We start from the raw sequence: 10,153 nt of genomic DNA on the forward strand, positions 1-10,153 counted from the left end.
AGTTGCAATAGAGTAATTGAAACATTGTAACAAGTTGGTTAAGGCTTGGAATAAATCAGCGCTCAGAGACAGGCTGTTCAGTTCCTCTGTAATCATTTGTCTTTCACTGTGACATTTTGTTACCTTCTGGGCAGTGGTAGCCCCTGCCAGGAGGAACTGAAACTTCATTTATTGGCTACAACTATATGACTGCAGGCAGAGTGTGTGCTGCTACTGTCCAATGTACCCTAGCAAATATGGGTAAAAGTAACAGTGGCAATAAGAGTATAGTCTTCCAGAGCAATGGGGGTTTTTTTTTGGCTGCCAGAGTCAGGGCCCCCTTTTTGAAAGCTGGAAAGAAGCAGAAGAGAACCCTAATGTAAATCTGCTCTATTAGCACCATCATATCTCTTGTTTAAGTTAAGCTGGCCACACACACGTGGCGATTTTCGATCTTTCGTGCGACCATCGGTGCAGACCCATTGGTGAGGCAATGTGTACGCCAGACTGCAGGGTGCGGCACCAGCGAGAGGCAAAAAACCACCCTAGTAACTAACATCTGAAATTTGTTTGTTTATCAATTATTTAGCTCTTCTAATGCAAAGAGTGCAATTAGTAGGGTTATCACCTTTACCAGAAAAAAATACTGTGTAAGTTTTACTAGCAGACTGCAAGGAAAACCACACAAGCATTGCAGAAGGATCTTTTTGTAGGGTTTACACCTTGCATTCAGTTAATAAAACATGTGTATTGCCTTGTTTGGCCCAGAAATCTGTGTACCTTTGTCGATTTTCATACTTTTTTGTACACACACTATTTAAGCTAACTCTCCTGATTTAAGAGGAAGGGGGCTTACTAATGCTCTTAATGCTCTCACTCAATTTCCTCTTTTACATTAAAGGAAAAGGTAAGGTAAAAACTAAGTAAGCTTTATCAGAAAGGCCTATGTAAATACAGCCATAAGCACTCACAGAAATGCTGCACTGACTTCTCTGTCAAGAGATTAGTTGTGTCTGTTTTTCTGTGCCCGAGACATGCAGCTCTCTCCCCTCTCCTGCTACCCCCTCCCTCAAGAATGCTAAGAACGCACTCCCCCCCCTTAGGAATGTGGATCTGAGTCAATCAGCAGGAATCTGACTCATAGGGGCAGATTTACTAATCCACGAACAGTCCGAAGGTGTCCGAATGCGTTTTTTCGTAATGATCGCTATTTTTGCGACTTTTCCATATGTTCCGCGACTTTTTCATCGCTGTCGCGACTTTTTCGTATAATTTACCCGCCGTCACGAAAAAATCGGATTGGTTTTTCCAGTGTTTACAATCGCTCCATATGGAAAAATCACGACGGCAACGAAATAGTCACGCAAAAAAAGGATTCGTGGATTAGTAAATCTCCCCCATAGTCTTACTAACTGAGCATGTACACTTGGTCTGGGTGTCTGTGCAGGAGCGAGGCATTATGGAAACTTTCTTTACACAGCTCTGTGTTTTTTCTTCCTGTTTGGCTTCTGATCATCTGAACAGGTGAAATATGGGGAGACTTAAGGGCACTATTGCGACAACTGAAGGTATGCCTGCAGCTTGAGATTAACTCTTTATTAGTCTTTCCTTCTCCTTTAATTGCAGTCTCCCTTAAAAATTGTCCACCAAAGTACAGAAGAGAGCTGGGGGAATATTTACACTAAAAGGGCCATACTTGCCAATGTGATTATTAGACCCTTCCACACCTACTTTATGAGCTTTTGGATCAATTTTCAGAGACTTTTATAAAAAAAAAAAGTGTACCCTTTTGCTCTTTATTAGCCTTTCCGTTTCATTTAAACAAATACAGCATCTTAATAGTATTTGCAATCACATTCTAAAATAAATATAACATTCTGATAAATTCACTCAATACCTAGTAACCTAGCAAACCTTGGTACAATGTATTTATCAACTGCTAATTAAATGGTACACCATTGATGTGCTCTTTCTTTCCTGAGTTTTTTTCTTTTTACAATTATTACATACCTCCCAACATTTGAAAAATGAAAAGAGGGACAAAAAGACTTTTGGCCACGCCCACTTTGAGGCCACGCCCCAATTGCCACACCCCATTTTTAAAATAGTTAAAATAGTGCCCACGATGGCCCAATAGACAGCACCCCATAGAAAGTACCCTCCATACACAATGCCCCCATAGAAAGTGCCCCCATACACAGTGCCCCCCCATACACAGTGCCCCCCATACACAGTGCCCCCATACAGTGCCCCCATACAGTGCCCCCATACACAGTGCCCCCATACACAGTAGCCCTCCTTACACAGTGCCCCCAATACACAGTAGCCCTCCTTACACAGTGCCCCCCCATACAGTGCCCCCAATACACAGTAGCCCTCCTTACACAGTGTCCCCCATACAGTGCCCCCCCCATACACAGTGCCCCCCCATACACAGTAGCCCTCCTTACACAGTGTCCCCCCATACACAGTTCCCCCCCCATACACAGTAGCCCTCCTTACACAGTGTCCCCCCATACACAGTTCCCCCCCATACACAGAGCCCCCCCCATACACAGTAGCCCTCCTTACACAGTGTCCCCCCATACACAGTTCCCCCCCATACACAGTAGCCATCCTTACAGTGTCCCCCCATACACAGTTCTCCCCATACACAGTAGCCCTCCTTACACAGAGCCCCCCATACACAGAGCCCCCCCATACACAGTGTCCCCCCATACACAGTAGCCCTCCTTACACAGAGCCCCCCCATACACAGAGCCCCCCCATACACAGTAGCCCTCCTTACACAGAGCCCCCCCATACACAGAGCCCCCCATACACAGTAGCCCTCCTTACACAGAGCCCCCCATACACAGAGCCCCCCCATACACAGTGCCCCCCCAATTGCCCCCATAGTGAGTACCTCATACGTAGCGGCCCCCATAGACTTCTTGGGCTCCTGCTCCTTACTCGGCTCCTCGTATAAGGCGGCGACAGGTCCTTTTATAAGGTTGCGCCCGTGCGTACGTGTGACGTCACACGTACGCACGGGCGCAACCTTATAAAAGGACCTGTCGCCGCCGTACGAGGAGCCAAATAAGGAGCGGAAGCCCAAGAAGAAGGAGTCGGAGCGCTCCGCTGTAGCCAGCGTGTCCCGCTGGCCTGGATAGTTTAATAAATGTTCTGCATTCTGAATGCGGGACATTCATTGAACAATCCGAGACAGCGGGACGCGCTGTAAAAACCGGGACTGTCCCGCGAAAAGCGGGACAGTTGGGGGGTATGTTATTAAGTGACATGTGCTGTATGATAATCCTGAAAAACTGAATCTGAGCATGTACACTTGGTCTGGGTGTCGGTGCAGGAGTGAGGCATTATGGAAACTTTCTTTACACAGCTCTGTGTTTTTTCTTCCTGTTTGGCTTCTGATCATCTGAACAGGTGAAATATGGGGAGACTTAAGGGCACTATTGCGACAACTGAAGGTATGCCTGCAGTTTAAGATTAACTCTTTATTAGCCTTTCCGTCTCGTTTAAACAAATACAGCATCTTAATAGTATTTGCAATCACATTCTAAAATAAATATAACATTCTGATAAATTCACTCAATACCTAGTAACCTAGCAAACCTTGGTACAATGTATTTATCAACTGCTAATTAAATGGTACACCATTGATGTGCTCTTTCCTGAGTTTTTTTCTTTTTATAATTATTAAGTGACATGTGCTGTATGATAATCCTGAAAAACTGAATCTCTAGGCAGCCCTGCCCAGAGAAATCTAGGAATATTTACCAAGTCTAAGTGGCAAGCTAAGGAAATACAATATCTAGGCAAGAAGGATCCTGGCAAGCTAGGCAAGGCATGTAAAATTATTTATAAAACAAAATATCAGGAGGCACCCCACTCAGTGTAAAATGTAAGTTGTATTCACAGCTCTATGAGGGTTATCAAAGACTGAGTTTCTGTTTAGTCTCAATTTAAGAAAAGACAAGGCAAAACAATGCAAACTAGAATATGGGTGCGAGTACTTTCTGAAACCTCAAATAGCTGGGATTTATTAAAATTAAGCTGGCAAGTTTTTATAGAAATGGGAAATGGATTTTTTTTTATACTTTACCAAAATAAATGGAACAATGTGATCTTTTTTTCAGAAAAAATTAAAAAAAAATATAAAATCCTTAGATTTAAAAATGTATACATTGTTCTCACTTGAGCCACTGAACATCATGCAGGAGCAAATGTAACTACTTTTGGCTATTCACATGGAAGATATTGCTGCTTCCATACATAATTCTTAATATGGGAACTTTTCACGGGAGGTGATGAGCCTTTTCTAGAGTTAAAAAATATATATATATTGTCAATAACACAGAAAGAACAAGAAAAGTGAAAATGTGAGGCTCATTGATGAAGTTGCTATTCTTTCTTTGACCTGTGCGCCAAACCTAAAGGAGCCCTAAAGAAGAGGAAAGCTGGCTATACACGCACTGATAATATTGTACGATATTCGGTGCGTGTATGGCAAGTTGGCGAGTCGACCGTTATCACAGGATGCTACTGATATCGGTTGACTCGCGGATCGGGCGGGTTAAAAGATTTTGATTGGGCGCCATAGAAGGCGCCTGAGCAAAATCTGCCTTCAGGGCTGAATCGAAGGAGGTAGAAATCCTTTTGTTTCTACCTCCACATCTGACAATTCAGCCCTGAACGTCTGTAGTGGATTGGAACAATTATTCTGATAAAATTTGCAATTTCTTATTATTTGTGTTTTTTAAAATGTATTTAACTTTTTGTTCAGCAGCTCTCAATTTTGAGCAGTAATCTGGTTGCTAGGGTACAATTTACTCTAGCAACATGGCAGGGGTTTGAGTTAGAGACTGGAATAGGAGAGGGCTGGATGTAAATAAAAGTAACAATTACAATAAAATTGTAGCCTCACAGAGCAAGGTTTTGGGCTGGCGGCGTCAGTGACCCCATTTGAAAGCTGTCAGAATAAGAAGGCAAAACATATAAAAACTATGAGAAAAGAAGACCAATTGAAATTTGCTAAGAACTGGCTATTCTAAAACTTACTAAACTGTGAACTACTACAGGTGTCGGACCTCTTATCCAGAAACCCATTATCCAGAAAGTTCCAAATTACGGAAACGCCATCACTCATAGACTGCATTTTAATCAAATAATTCACATTTTTAAAAATGATTTCCTTTTTCTCTTTAATAATAAAACAGGACCTTGTATTTGATCCCAACTAAGATATAATTAATCCTTATTGGGTCCAAAACAATCCTATTGGGTTTAATTACTGTTTAAATAATTTTATTAGTAGACTTAAGGTAGGAGATCCAAATTACAGAAAGATCCCTTATCCGGAAAACCCCAGGTCCCAAGCATTCCGGATAACGGGTCCCATACCTGTACTTTAATCCTACAAAAATGTTGTAGAAGGACCTGAAGCACACAGTGAGGAAGTCCATCAACATCCCTTAGTTAAGGCTGTTCTGCTAGGAGAAATGGGCTAAAACACCTCTAAGCTGTTGTGCAGGATTAATCAATGGTTACCAGCATTTAATTATTAATTAATTATTGCTGCCACACCAGTTACTGAAAGCTTTACATGGTTTGGCACACATGAATATGTAACTTTGGATCATTTTTCTCAATACATAAATGAACAACCATTAGATTTTTGACTAATTTGGTTCTCATTATCTAGTTTTATGATGTGTGAAAAACAGATTATGTTTTAGGTTATATTAGTGTAGAAATAATTTTTTTAAAAGGTTTCACAAGTTTTAAAAAACACTTTAAGTAATATCATCCATTAAGTATGAGCTGTAATTAAAATAAATCTTACAAAATAATAGCATTCTTAAACTATGTTTCTTTATTCGAACTAGATATCTTTATTAATATTACAAGTATTAAGGAAAAGGAATTGCTCAGTAATATGAACTTGATTTCCAAGATCACGTGAGCACTAATGGTCTAGTTCAGGGCTGTCCAAGGCCTGTGGGCCAGATGTAGCCCTCCAAAGGATATTTATGGACCCCAGTCTGTTCAGAGACTCCATTGACTTCACTACATGATATCATTGTTTTCATTTAATTTACCCCTTGAACATATAATAGAACATCCTTCCATCCATGCTTTTCAGGGGACCAGAAAAAAATGGTGTGAAAGCCAGTTAAATATAAAATCATGGAAATGCATTATGCATTATATATTTGTGGGACAAAAAAAACAAGTAAAATGAGGCAAATACCTAAAATCAAGGGATGTAAAATTTAGGTTTCACTGTATATGAGAAATACATTGCCCACTACATGTAAAAAGCTGGACATTGCTGGTGTGGTAAAAAAAGCTTCCTATACTGGTCCCATTATACTATAATCATTAAAGTGCAAGTGCTCTATATATGCAGTTCATTAGTAAATCTGACTTGTGCTACTTAACATGCCAAAAAGTATCATTTGAATACAAGTAACTTAATAGGTAAAAACCCTTGTTTAAAAATGTGTGTTGGGAGTTGCAAAAGAAAAATTGATAGCAAGATACCCCAAAGAGGACTATTGACTCAACTGATTACTGTGTGATCCCTAGGGATATCACCAAAAGGGGGATGGCAGATACCCAAAGGCAGCAGTCTAAACGGTTACTTTTCCCTATCACTACATAGTAAAAAGGCTACATGTCCTATAAAATTGGTAATGGCCCTTAGAAATAACGTAAAGGCAAGCTTGAATGGAAAATATACCCCCTCCCCATATTGACATGAGCTCATTCAGTTGGGCTTATGTACAAAAGGTGCATAAACACCTCAACTTCCAAACTTAAATATACATTTTTTACACAGACATACCTGATTTGACAGATTTAAAGAAAACCAAATTACTCATAAGCACCAACAACACTTCTAGGTTAGCAGTATCTAAAGCTTTAAAGGAGAAGGAAAGGCTAATAAAGAGTTAATCTCAAGCTGCAGGCATACCTTTGGTTCTCTCAATAGTGCCCTTAAGTCTCCCCATATTTCCCCTGTTCAGATGATCAGAAGCCTCATAGGAAAAAAAAGGCTGAGCTCTGTAAAGAAAATTCCCATAATGCCACGCTCCTGCACCAAGACCAAGATCCCTGTACATGTGCAGTGTGTAACTATGAGGAAGCTTCCTGCTGATTGGCTCAGATCACACATTCCTAAGGGGGGGGGGGAGTTCTTAGCATTCTTACAGCGTTTCTGTGAGTGCTTATGGCTGTATTTACATGGACCTTTCTGATAAAGCTGACTTAGTTTTTATCTTTCCTTCTCCTTTAAACAATTTTAAAGATGACAAATCATTGCTATAGGCAGCATAAATGTAAGAAAAAATTAAACCATTTTGCTTGAGCTGCTGCTTGCATTATAAACACAGATTCCTGAAAAAAGCAGAGAATATTGGGAAGCAGATGAGTTTATGTGGGAGGCTGAGGATAAAATCAGATGTCTCACTTGCACAAAGCTAAAAGAGAAAAGCAAAACCACATAATTGTAATGAAAGAATACCCTTGCACTTTATGTAATTTATAAACCTCCCAGCGGTCCTGTTTTTTGCAGGACAGTCCCACATTGTGGATCTAAAGAGGGGCAGGTACTGTGGGACAATGGGTGTATTTGGGGCAGATTGGGGGAGTGCTCAGATGCAGTAACAAGATGTGGTCTAATTTGTCCATCAATTAATAATTCAAATGTTGGGAGGTATGAGTCACAAAAATACTTATATAATTAATTTCTAACACCAGCTGCAGGGCATTTTGGCCGACTGTGTACAGTATAAGTAAAAAAATGTTTTTTAGGCCACTGCTTTGAATTGATCAGACAAACATCGCTCTTTTAACTTGATTTTCTAAGCAAAGCAACATCACAACACATTTCTTTGCTTAGGCTTATATTTTTTCCAACTATAGACAGATATTATGACCAGAAGGTGGCACTGTTGTTAGGAATTAATTACATTAGCAGTTTAAAAATGACTAATATCTTGAAAATGAAAAAAATGTAAAGTAAAGTGCACTGAATCCCGGATTCGGGCCAAATCCAGCCTTTTTAATGGATTCAGTTTTGGCTGAATCCATGGTCTTAGCCGAACCGAATTAGCATAAATTTGAATATGCTAATTAGCATTTGGAAACGGTTACATTTTAGGGGGAACTATTTGCACGTATCGACTTTTAACCCTTCCCCTAATTAGCACATGCTAATTAGGATTCTGATTTGGTTCGAGATTCGGCAGAATTCTAGTCTTAAGGTGGCCACAAACGTGGTGATTTGCGATCTTTCGTGCGACCGAAGATCGTACAATCAGTTCAGGGCTGAAACGGCAGATAAGGAGGTAGAAACAATAGGATTTCTACCTCCTTCTGCTGATTCAGCCCTGAAGGCAGATTTTGGTCAGACGCCTTCTATGGTGCCCAATCAAAACCTTTTAACTGGCCCGATCGCCGACTCGACCGATATCAGCAGGTTCCTGCGATAACGGTCGACTCGCCGACTTGCCATACACGCACCGAATATCGTACGAAACAAGGTTCCTACGATATTATCGGTGCGTGTATGGCCAGCTTTAGAATTTTCCTCAAGTTTTTTAATTCACTGCATTGTAAGTACATTTCTAGGCATTTTGTAAACTGTGTAAGTTCTGACGTAACCATATACACAATTTGTGTAGTCAAGCCCCCCTACTGATAAGGATTTCACCAAGCCCGGCATAACTGTACCCCCTCTCCCTCCCAATGGTGGCCCTGCACATTACATGAGGCTTTTTTAAGCGATTACCCAGGATTGCAGCATGTTATGTGTTTTACAGACAGCAATACCAAACCAAATGTGGCGATCCCGGGTTTTGCTCAAAAATGCTAAACGAGCCATTTTTAAACAATTACCCAGGATTGCAGCATGTCATGTGTTTTACAGACAGCATTACCAACAGGGACAGATTTTCCACCGGTCGATGAAGCATCCAGTGTGTCAGCGCCCTAGGAGGGATGCAAAGGAGGAGGTTGTGTTATGGCTATTACAAAAGACATCTGTTTACATGAGCCTTACATAGTCACATAGGGTTGAAAAAAGCCAGTCCATCAAGTTCAACCCTTTTAAGTGAACCGAGCACACACAAACCTATACTGACCTATCTATACATTCACATACATAAACTATGTTTACCAACATTAATACTAACTGTAGAATTTAGTACCACAATAGCCTTGGATAAGGACTGGAGCACATACTCAAGGTGAGGCCTTACCAGGGACCTGTAAAGAGGCAAAATTAGGTTTTCATCCCTTGAGTCAATGCCCTTTTTATGCAAGACAGCACTTGATCCTTTTAAAAAAAGGTTCCCCTCAAAACACTACCCACATGTAAGTCGCCGGCGGGATGGCAGATGCGGCGGCGCGATTTCACGCAAATTGCCGAAAAAAACTTGCGAGTCTTTTTCGGCGATTTCCCGAAATCGCCCCACCGCGTCTGCCATCCCAACGGTGACTTACATTGTCGCCGATGGGATGGCAGGGGAAGGCAACTCGGGGAGATTAGTCCCCGTGTGCCAGAGCCCTAAAGGCCTTAATGTGGGCTGAAATGTTGCATCCACAGTGAAAAAAGGATTTATTTAGTCAAAAAAAGATCCAGTGATTTTAGCCACATAATGTGACCTTCCTCAGAGAAAAAACAAAACAAACAAGAGTGAACGCAGCAAAAATCCAAATACCTTCCCCTGTGAAAAAGGTGCCAAACAGTGCACATAACCGTGGTGACTTATGAAAATGGAAACAAACTCCACAAGTGACAAGTGCCCATGGTTTTTTTTCTACAGTAATGGGGATTCATGATAATACCATTGAGACTGCAGCCCTAGGGTACCTGCCTTCTCTCACTTGGTACCCCTAGGGATTACACAGTAATCAGTAGTCCTCTTTGGGATACCTTTGTCTTGCTATCAATTTTTCTTTTTCCAATCACACATTCTTTTATCATAGTTTTTTTAATGTATTAATGTGATTTAATCTAATGATGTTTTTTCACACTTTCCCTGGCACTGTTTGTGTTTGTTAATAATCATACCTCCCAGCATTTGAAAAATGAAAAGAGGGACAAAAAGATTTGGCGTGCGCAGCGCGGCAAATTTTTGACCACGCCCACTTTTGTGGCCACGCCCCC

This window comes from Xenopus tropicalis, chromosome 3 (genome assembly GCF_000004195.4).
Source record: "Xenopus tropicalis strain Nigerian chromosome 3, UCB_Xtro_10.0, whole genome shotgun sequence".
NCBI classification, from domain to species: domain Eukaryota; kingdom Metazoa; phylum Chordata; class Amphibia; order Anura; family Pipidae; genus Xenopus; species Xenopus tropicalis.